The 11,463-nt window shown below is 42.4% G+C and overlaps 1 pseudogene; it reads left to right on the plus strand.

Moving 5' to 3' along the window:
• Positions 1-10,893, plus strand: part of LOC116909211 — a 59,585-nt pseudogene extending 48,692 nt beyond the window's left edge.
• The last annotated feature ends 570 nt before the right edge of the window (positions 10,894-11,463 follow it).

An 11,463-nucleotide genomic window follows, 5' to 3' on the forward strand; every position in this document is an offset into this window, starting at 1 on the left:
AATAACTGCATTTTATGTCACAGAACCCTGTCAGCTGTCCTGACAGTGTTGGAAAGTGCATTGTAATTGCAACTAGCTCACTATGTTTAATTTACCTGCTCAGGTAAGTAAATCTGAGAGACATTTCTAGCTCCGGTTCTCATATGTGAAGGCTTTTGTTCAGATCTGTTGTCTTCCAATGTCTTTCCTCGCCTTACCTTTCTATTTAAACATCTGCTCCATTTTCCTGATTCTTCCGTGTTTCTGCTCCCTCCTCCCTTGGCTCCTCCCCTCCTCCCTTGGCTCCTCCCCTCCATCCTCAGCTCCTCCCCTCCTTCCTCAGCTCCTCCCCTCCTTCCTCAGCTCCTCCCCTCCTCCCTCGGCTCCTCCCCTCCTTCCTCAGCTCCTCCCCTCCTTCCTCAGCTCCTCCCCTCCTTCCTCAGCTCCTCCCCTCCTCCTCTCCTCTCCCTAAGCTCCCTCTTCTCTCCCTTCCGTCTGGTCATCCTCCCTACAGACTCGCAAACACTTGACCAAGTACAATAGCAGAGATGGTCGGACATTGCGATTTCTCCCATCTAGCTTACTCCAGACACTTAATCAGAAAATGACATTCATAGCTTTCCTATTCTCTGTGGTTTTAGAAATGCTTACTATTAAGTACAGTTTGCCATGAAGGTTCCTTGGCCTGAAACAATATTTGTCCTAACAAAGTAGGTTGTCCTCAATGCTTGGCAATGTAAATGGATGTTGCATTTAGCACAGACAGCACCTGAAACCACTTTAAGATTTCATTCATGTGACTGAGTCCCAAGAAGTGTGAAGTCCAGTGTATCTTAAATAAATCCACTCCTAAGATCTATTTATAAAAGGTTTATTATTCTATTTGTGTGCACATATATGAAAGTATGTATGTGCATCATGGCATGCCTACAGCCTGCAGAGACCAGGAACAACATCAGAGTCCCTGGAACTGGAACTATAGGTGGTTGCAAGCCTCCCAGTATGGATGCTGGGAACTGAACTCTGGTCCTCTGCGAAATCAACGAGTGCTCTTGACTGCTGAGCGATCTTTCCAGCCCCCACCCCTAAATTTTAGTTGACTAAAGATATCTTTTGAGTTTCACTGTGGTGATGGTCTGGGTTGTTTCTGATGCACTGCCTAAATTTACTATTCTTTGGTCTGCTTTTGACTACTCAAAATCTATTTTTTGTTTGTTTGTTTGGTTGTTTGGTTGGTTTGGCTTGATTTGGGTTTTGTTTGCTTTTGTTTTGTAAACAATGCTTACCATCAGTATGATAACCTTTTCCTTCCTGGTATATATGATAACCTTTCCATTCCTGGTATTTTCTCATCTGGAGTTTCTCCCACCAATTGGCGAGGAAGCTTTAGGGGGTCAGGTACTTTGAAGCAGACACTAAACAGGATGCTGGAATTTATGGCTTACAATGTCCCTTTTTGTCAAAAATGACCCCATGAGTAGATTTTAAGTGGGCTGTAGACAGTCTCAGCACAGACTACCTCAGCTGCATGCCTTGAGCTGCTACCCGGCCACTAGGGAAGTTCATATCCAGCAGGACAGGTAGAAGGCCAAGCACTAGGCCCTAGCACCCAGGAGTATGCAGTGATGGAGACCCAGAGCTCTAGGCCACGACTCCCAGGCATGCACCATCCCTCTAAACTTCCATTTATTGGATCCTTCCCACATTTTCAGAACTGCTAAATATATCTCCTATATTAGCACTTTTAATCTAATAATTGTTATATCCTGACGAAGGGAGCCTCATAGTGAGGAAACTTGTGCAGAATCATTAAAGCCAGTCCAGTCCCACAGTGAGCAACAGAGCCAAAGTTTACCGTAGGAATCTGACACCCACGCCCACCCATCTTGTCCATTGGCCTGCTCCTGCAGCTTCACTTTCACCCAGACATTTAATATTGCTATTCTAGGTTCATAGCAATATTATGGAAAATCTAGGAATATCTAGGAAAGATAGCGTCCTGCCTGGAGTTTAGTAAGCACTACCCACATGCGTTGTTTATAGCTTCCATCTCCAAAGTAGATTGTATCGTCTTCGCCATCTTCGTCGTCTTTGTCTTCATCGTCGTCCCTGTGGTCGTTGTTGCTGTCATTTACACTCTTCTCTAAGTCTGGGACAGTCTTCATTTGCTAGGGTTATCAAAACGATAGCAGATGGGATGGCTTTAACAACAAATATCTATTTTTTTTTTACATCCCCAAAGGCTCGAAGTTTATGATCAAGGAGTCCACATATTTGGTTTCTTTAGATGCCTGTCTCCTTGCCTTAGGGTCATGTAAGTCATGGGTCCACTGGGCCCACATATGTTTTCTTCAGATGACACATACCTCACATACCTGGTGTCTCCCCCAACACCCTCAGCTCTTTTTCTTACAAATTAGTCTATCTCCAGGGGATTTTACTCAGTGATAGTGTGCTCGTGGAGCAAGTGCAAGGCCCTGGGTTCAGTCCTAAGTGTCGGGTAGGCAGGAGGTCACACCAGTCAAATTGGATTAGGATAGACCCCAACGACCTCATTTTCACTCAGTTTGCCTCTTTGAAGTCTCACATCCAAACAGATTCGTGGGTTTCAACACGCAAAATCAGCCTATAAATGGGGCTGAGAACTTGTTCCAAATGAATTGATTAGTCAGGACTCCAGAAATATATTTATTTTTGGGTATCGCTCTTGGTTAGAATGTACTACTGTCCTAACTGCGATCTAGAAGGGATGCCTTAGGACGTAATCTAGCTGTAAAGCCAAGTTTCCCATTGCTCTACATGCTAATGTCCACCTAGATGCTGTGTGAATATCTTTGTTTACCCAACACTTGCGTTTGGGAATCTAATGACCAATGAGATAATATTAGAAGGTGGGGCCATTAGACTACAATCAAATCAAGATGGCTTCATCCTCACAAATGGGGTTAGCTTCTTATAAAAAAAAGGCTTGAGCAAACTCACTTGTCCCTTCTATCCTGTGATCATATATAAACAAAGCACCTGTGAGGATGGGTCCTCTCGAAACACCAAATCTCTTGGTGTTTGGGTTTTCCAGCTCCCAGCACTGAGAGCACTAAGTCTCTATTGTTGATGAATTAACTACTCTAAGGTATTTTGCAGTAGAAGTTTGAAATCACAAAGACACATCCCTCCCCACTGACATCACACAGAAAAGGGACTTCTAAGTGCATAGCTGTGCTCATACCTGATGCCTAAAGGCAGGCAAATATGTTTCTGGACAAAGAAATTATTCTCTAGTTGCATTGCCAGTTAAAAGATGCATACTTATTTTGAGATTCTTCATGTTCACACCATAGCTGCTGTCTTTTAAAGCATTAATGTGATCTCTAAGGTGGTTACAGTTAGGCTAACTTTTGCAAAGCACACTGGGGTGGAGAGTGAGATACCGGAAGTAGAATTTTGCAGCTAGGCTCAAAGTTCTAGCATCAGATTGCCTGGGTTAGTATTCTCACATCCCCTTATCCCTGAATGATCTTGCCCAGTCCACTTGACCTTGTAATCGAGGTACACTTTCTTCATCTGTGAACGATAAAACAGTAATGCACGCCTGATGCATTTGTTGCTAAGTGTAAATTAGCTAAGACATATGATTGAGTTAAAATGGTGCCTGCCCCAGAGTTAGTACTCAATAAAGTTGAGCTCTGAATTTTATTACTAGTGCTGGAATTTATAGAATTGTCTTCATTGGTTTGCCCTGCACAGTTTTTTTAAAAAATGAAATTTGTATTTATTACCATTTATTTTTCTACAGAAGGTAAAAATTCAACTCAAACTGGTCAAGTATGGAAAGAGGTTTACTGGATTTTTATACATCAAACATTCCAAAGACATAACGAATTTAGATAGAGCATGACACACAGCCCAAATGGTGTCACTAAACTGAGTTTTTCTCTATATCCTAAGTTGTCTATTCTTGGCAGCTCCCCCCATGGTTGAAAGGTAACTGCTGCCAATGCATGGACTGGACCAGTCTAGGCTGAAATCCAAAGAAAGAGAGAATCTTTTAAAAAAATATTATATATTGTAGCTGTCTTCAGACACACCAGAAGAGGGCATCAGTTCTCATTACAGATGGTTGTGAGCCACCATGTGGTTGCTGGGATTTGAACTCAGGACCTCTGGAAGAGCAGTCAGTGCTCTTCACCATGGAGCCATCTCTCCAGCCTGAGAATGTCTGTATTCTAGAATCTGTAGGAAAAAAAAAAAAAAAAAAAAAGGGAATGTCTTCTGATTGAGTAGGTCAGTCCATACACTACTGTCAATTTAATTACAAGATAGTATTAGATTTGGGACTTTCATAGGCTAGGCCTGTGTCAGTGTCCCTTGCCCAACACACACACCCTGAGTTAAGCACAGAGATAATTCCACTGGAAGCATGTGGTGTTAAAATGAGAAAAACTGGGATGTAAGGACTGGAACAAACGTTAAAGGTCTCCAGACAGCAAAACAATAGATGCTCACAGCTTGCATGAATGTAAATAGTTTTGGAGGATTATCGCATATTGCAGCTCAACACTACTGTGAATTCAAACTCATCAGTTGGTTATGAATTATGCCTATTGTAAAAGAAAATATCAAGAAGGCAAGTCGGTCTCCTGTAGGAGCCAAAAAATAGACATTAATGTCTACAACACTTAGGTATGAAAGATTTTCGCATTTCAGTTCCCAACAATGAAGAAACATTCATTGGTTCTTCTGATTGTCATCCCATGTCTTCCCTCTACCAGCAACAAGAGAAGGGTGAGGATATTTGGCTTCTATGAACAGTTACTCTGTGGGGTTAGAAATTGTAATCAAAGTATCCCCCACCCACCAAATGTCCATTTCTTTTCCAATCAGTTGGAAACAGGCCTGGACCTGTTGAACTGTAAGAACTACTAACTTTATTTGGATGTGTCTTTTCCCTTAGATCCTGAGAATGCCCAGTTTGGTTTTTATACCCTTTGCAGAGGTAAGCATGCCCAGAAGCAGGGACTTTGTAGAGACAGGTCAGCCTTGTCATTGCTTCTCATCCACTCAAACTTGTCTCACTTGGCTATAGGATCTGTCTACGGATTCTAGTCAAGCTTGTATGAGTTCTACCTTGGTAGTTGGGGTTAAAATCCTTATGTGTTTTGTACAAAATTTCCTTAGAGATGTTATGGAAGTAGCTGCGTAACCAAGGCAAGAATTCAGGGATGTTAAGGCCCTGACTGAAACCCCCACCATCATATTAGCCACTTTAAAAAAAAATCCGATTATAAATTCCAGATGCAGCCTTTGAGAACATTACTTGTTATGTCACTGTCTGTAAGTTCGATAGTTGAAGATTTAGAGTATGACTAAGAAAGAAATCAAAGGCACATTCTGTTGCTTATGTTCATGGGGGAATATAGGTCAGTAGTCTGAGCACAGCTGTCAAAATCCTTGTTAAGAATAAAGTAATGTGGCTCAGAGGACTAAACTTGAGTAAAGTATCTTAATGGCCTGTTTACTAATATGCTTTCCATGGGAGGAAGCTGGCCCTCACTCACAAAACATTTCTAACACATGCTAGTAACCTAGGGGAATTTAATTTTTTTAATCAAAAGCCTGTAAGGCATTTTTTATAAAGTACGCCTCTATATATTGTGTGCTATGCATCCCCCTCATTAAGAGAAAGAGTGAAGAATATCAGATTTTCTCAAATGAAGCAAAGGAAAATAATTTGTCTTTCACTCGTGGAAGAGAAAGTGACGCCCTAGGGACTTGAATGCCTGTTCTGTATTATGAGGCAGTCTCTAATTGGACCGGCTTTGAAAAATTAGACTTCACGAGTTATATCTTAGAAATTACCTCTAATTTAAAACACTCAGTAGTTTAGCATGTGAGATTGTCACCTTCTGAGAGGAAAGGACTAATAAAGGGAAACCTGTGAGATATAAAGGTATTACTTTCCCTCGTGTGAGCTTAGTGGTTTAGGAAAGACTGATATACCAGGTTGTTTGTGTGTGTTCTTTTTTTTTTTTCCTCTAAATTTAATGACCTTTCCCACATGCACTCTCCCTAATTCCCATAATAACACTTTGTTTATACAGATAATTTTCTTTCCAGCATTACAAGTTCTTACAAGCATTAATAACCTTATCTCATAAATCAACTCAGTGCACTGTTTAGTTTGATGGAGTGCAGGGCTGAGGGCTGGGACTCAAATGACTCCATTTCTCCCTCGTGGGAATTCTGCATGAGATGTTGTTGGCATAAGGGACTAGGACCAGACTGGGCAAGGAGGTCACCTGACATTTGCACACAGGAATAGGTACAAACTCTGAGAAACAGATGTCAAAAGAGGTTTCTTGTGAAGAAGCCAAATCCTGAATTTGCGTCCATTTTGAAGGATCATAAGTTCTTAGGGAGGAAGGTCTTTGTATCTCCTAGAGATATCATAGTTCTCATTTATCTAAAAATCCATTTGCAAATTAAAAATATCACCACTGGATGATTCAGAAAAAAAAACCCCAGGTTCAATGGACATAAACAGAAAAAAATTGGATGGATAGTTATACTGATAAGTATCTTGACTACATCTTGGAATGACCTAAATCAAAGCCCAAAACGTTGGGTACACCTGGGAGGGATTTTCCTTAGTTAAGTCATTTGAAACGGGAAGATCTACCTTTAATCGGGATCTTCTAAGGCGGGAAGCTTTAATTTGGGCCACACTTCCTGCTGGCAGCCTATATAAAGGAGGTGGAAGAAGGGAGCTCTTTGCCTGCTTGCCCTCCCTCTCCTTGGCCAATCCATTCCTTCACCAGCATTGGAGGCTACTTCCTCTGGAGTCAGGCCTGTACTGAAGGTCAGGGGAGGCAACAAGCATCAAGGATGAACTCCAACTGAACATCTATTGGATTCTTGGACTTTCTGTTGGCAGACAGCCATTGTTGGACGAGCTGGACAACAGCTTGTAAGTCACTCTAATACATCGTGTGTGTGTGTGTGTGTGTGTGTGTGTGTGTGATCAAGAGGTTATTTCATCTGTGGGAAAATACAAGTCAAATACTTCTTCTTGTTTCAATAATGTGCCAGAGCTTAAAGGCAACCCCACTTTAAGCAAAACCAAAGTCCAGCAGTTTAGTTCAACATCCTGTAATTCAAGGTTCAGTACCTGGGATTCACTTCTGATCCCTTTTGGAGCCAGAAGATTTGGGAAACTCCACTTTTGTTTGGTAAGTATAGGCGGGCTTCACTCTACTGCTATCCCTGTAAGACAGTCCGTGGTTCTGCTATCGCTGATAATCTATAGTCTGTGCTTCCACGAAAGCTACACCATCACTAGCAGCCTTTCCTGGCCTCTTGTGAGAAACTCTAACTCTGCCACACTGTGTCAAGCCTTAGTCGCTCTCTACAAGCCCCTCCTACATCTCTCCTGACTTCAAAACCAGTACCAGGCAAGAAATTCTTACACATTATTTGCTAAGTTTTGCTACTAGTTTGGTGTGTAGCTTTGGCCCCTTGATCAACCCTGTGTGCTGACCCTGAAGAAATACTTCCAACTTCACCACAATGATTCTGATTTCCTACTAATCAGAGCTGAATCTTTAGTCCGACATGACCAGCATCTATTGTCCTAATGAAGGCTTCAACGGTGCTGAGTTCTTTGACAATCACAGATCTTATTCGAAAGCATCATTCAAATGGCCCTCATAGAATTTTCTATTCCCCCTCAAGTCTCACAAGTCAGGCTTCCATTGTCTTCATTTGTTTCAGCTTTCTTACTTCCCAAATTCCTGAAGAACAGACCATTAAGTTCTGAACACTCTATGACTTTTCTAGTCCAAAGCTTAAACACCTCCATGATCCTTTTAAAAACAACACAGTCAGCTCCATCACACCAATGATGTGTACCAGACTAGGTGCCAACTTCTGCCCTAGTTTGATTTCTGTTACAGTAACAAACACCATGACCATATGCAATTTAGAGGAGTAAAGGTATTATTTTATCTTTACTTCCAAGTACCAGTCCATCATTGAGGGAAGTTAGGGCAGAAAGTGAAGACAGGAACCCAGAGGCAGGAACCATGAAGGAACACTTCTTACTGGCTCTCTTCCAGGCCTACCTGCCTAGGAATGGTACCGCCCAGACTGACTAGGCCCTCTACATCCATCAACATGTTCTCTCATGTTTGTAGCCACAGACCAATTTGATCAAGGCAGTTCTCCACTTAGAGGAGTGGCAGCTCCTGATTGGCTGTCATTGTCTGTGTCACCAATCTCTAGCCTTCCAGGCAGGCTTCAGTTTGGCCCTCATGTGGAAGTTGCCTCTGAGGTTGTGCAGCCCTACTCACTGTTTACCAATGTTTATACAGAGGTGGTGACCACCTTGTCAATGACACCTGCCATTCCTCCTACACTCCTTGCATGGTAACCACTGAGCCACCCCCTTCCCTTGTACCCTTTAAATCAACATCAACTATATCATTTGAACATATTTTTTTTTCTGGCACTTCCATTTCCAACATTTTACTTTGCTATCTATCCTCTTGGATGTCTATCGAACTAGATGGTGGATTATATTTTACATTATAATGTAGCATAGTATATGTTCCATAATAGAAATAGCCCATAATTCTAATATACAGCATTTAATATCTTCTTCTATCAGTGGATGCTTAAATACTCTTAAAATATGTTGTCCATTATAAACAAAGCTGAAGTGAACATCCTTTTCAAAGACCTGCCTAGATCATAGACATCCACAGAGCATCTAGCATCCATTATTAAAGGCCAACAGGTGCTTCTTCTGTGGTCACTGCATGGTCCTCTGGGGCCATCTTACTTTTGCTTGCAAGACATAACTATTTTAAGTTCAAGAATTTTCAAGGTAGTTATTAAGACTTGTAATTATAAAAAGCAAAATTATGTAAATTTATAGTGGAACAAATTAAGCTATAATTGCTATTAACTACTCCAAGTCCACCAGTCCCTAATTATTTCACTGTGCTTTTCCACTATATGTGCTTCTGAGATTAATGATTGCTGTGTTTTTGAGGCGGAAGCATGGGCCAGGGGCTCTGGACTGCACTCTTCCCAACTTTACATAATAATAATTTTAGTTTCAAAATAGCCATAGAGGAAATATTTATACCACAGAAATCAACAGTGCTTCAGAAATCAAAGCTAACTTTATGATTTTGTTCACTGGATAGACTAAGTGTCAGCAAACATTTAATATAAAGATCCAACTAGTAAATATTTAATGTTTTACTTGGCATGAACTTTGTCAATTTTCCTTTTCTTCCTCCTCCTCCTCCTCTTCTTCTTCTTCTTCCCCTCCCTCTCTCTCTCTTTCTGTGTGTGTATGTGTGTGTGTGTGTGTGTGCATGTGTGTGTGTGCGTGCGTGTGGGTGTGCGTGTGTGTGTATGTGTGTTTGTGAAGGAAAAGCCAGTAATATAACTGGCTATACTTTGCTAACACCAGAACCAGGTCTAGATGCAGAAAAGCAAAGCATTTGCCCTGACGGGAGGGCTGGGTACTGAGCAATGTGGCACAGACTCAGGGGACCAAGAATGACGGGGATGTTGGAAACTACTATTATGGACGGGGCACCTAGTGAAACCTCACCGAATCTGCATGACTAACAATTTGCTGCTCAACTATGGTCTCTACTGAAAAATGGAAATCTATCATTCTCACAAAGCCAGTGCTGAGGAGATGACCAAGTACCAAAGTGATGACTACATTAAATTCTTGCGTTCTCTTTGCCCAGATAACATGTCTGAATATAGCAAGCAGATGCAGAGGTTCAACATGGGTGAGGACTGTCTGGCATTTGATGGCTTATTGAGTTCTGTCAGTTGTCCGTGGGTGGCTGTGAAACTCAGTAAGCAGCAGACGGACTTTGCTGTGAACTGGGCTGGGGACCTGCACCATGCAAAGAAGTCTGAAGCATATGGCTTCTGTTAGGTCCATGATATCATCTTGGCCATCCTGGAACTGCTAAAGTACCACCAGAGGTACTTTGACTTTGATATTCACCATGGTGATGGCGTGGAAGAGGCCTTCTATACTACAGACCGGGTCATGACCGAGTCTGTTCATAAATACGGGAGAGTACTTCCCAGGAACTGGGGACCTATGGCATATTGGGGCTGGCAAAAGCAAGTACTGTGCAGTTAATTACACACTGTGAGACAGCATTGATGATGAGTCCTATGAAGCCATCTTCAAGCCAGTCACGTCCAAAGTAATGGAGATGTTCTAGCCTAGTGCAGTGGTCTTACAGTGAGGCTCAGACTCCCAGGCTGGGGATCAGTTAGGGTTGCTTCAATCTGACCATCAAAGGGCATGCCAAGTGTGTGGAGTTCACGAAGAGTTTCAACTCGCCTCTGCTAATTCTGGGAGGAGGTGGCTACACCATCCGTAATGTCGCTCGGTGCTAGACTTAAGAAACAGCCGTGGCCCTGGACACAGAGACTTTGGACCAGATTTCAAGCTTCACATTAGCCCTTCCAATGTGACTAACCAGAACACTAATGAATACCTGGAAAAGATCAAGCAGAGATCCTGAGAACTTGAGAATGCTGCCCCATGAGAGTCCAAACGCAGGCCATTCCCGAGGATGCCATCCCAGAAGAGAGCGGTGATGAGGATGAGGAAGACCCTGACAAACTCATCCCCATCTGCTTCTCTGACAAACGCATTGCCTGTGAGGAAGAATTAATTCTCTGATTCCAATGAGGAGGGAGAAGGCGGTCATAAGAACTCTTCTAACTTAAAAAAAAAATCCATGAGTCAAAACAGAGGATGAGAAAGAGAGAGACCCCAAAGAGAAAAAAGAAACCACAGACGAGGAGAAAGCCAAGGAGGAGAAGCCAGAAGCCAAAGGGGTTAAAGAAGAGGTCAAGTTGGCCTGAGCAACGTCTGCAGCTCCATCTTCTCCCCAAGTCTCTCACTTTCCCTCAATTTCTCAGATTTTATATTTTCTATTCTTCTGTGTATTTATATAAAATATATTAAATATAACATCCACAGGGACTAGATAGGAACCAGGGCCAGGGCCCGGGGCAGTGGTGCTGGGTGAACTCTTCCCAGATCTTCCTTGTCCGTCCTGCCCCAGGTCTGAGTTTTGAACCACATAGGATCTGAGTGGAAAGAAAGAAACCAGAATACAAAATCCTGAACTGCCAAGTGCCTGCTTAGGAGCTCTGCTAAGATGCCTTGTTAAGCTTTTGAGAAGGGGTGACTGGGTCTTCTGGGATCCCTTTTCAGGCTTGGGTAATATCAGCCATTTTCAGATTTGTTCTGTTTCTACCTCCCCACCCAACCTGGGCAAGCAGAAAAACTTACATGTCCCCGTCTTCCCCCAATTCTGTAGGTGCAGGTTGTTGACCTAGCTTCCTTTTTGAGACATTTTCATTTTGTGAGATGCTTTGTAATAAAACAGTGCATCTCTATAAAAAAACGAGCAAGGCACATTTAACTTG

The sequence above is a fragment of the Rattus rattus genome, chromosome 9 (genome assembly GCF_011064425.1).
Source record: "Rattus rattus isolate New Zealand chromosome 9, Rrattus_CSIRO_v1, whole genome shotgun sequence".
Classification (NCBI taxonomy): Eukaryota; Metazoa; Chordata; class Mammalia; order Rodentia; family Muridae; genus Rattus; species Rattus rattus.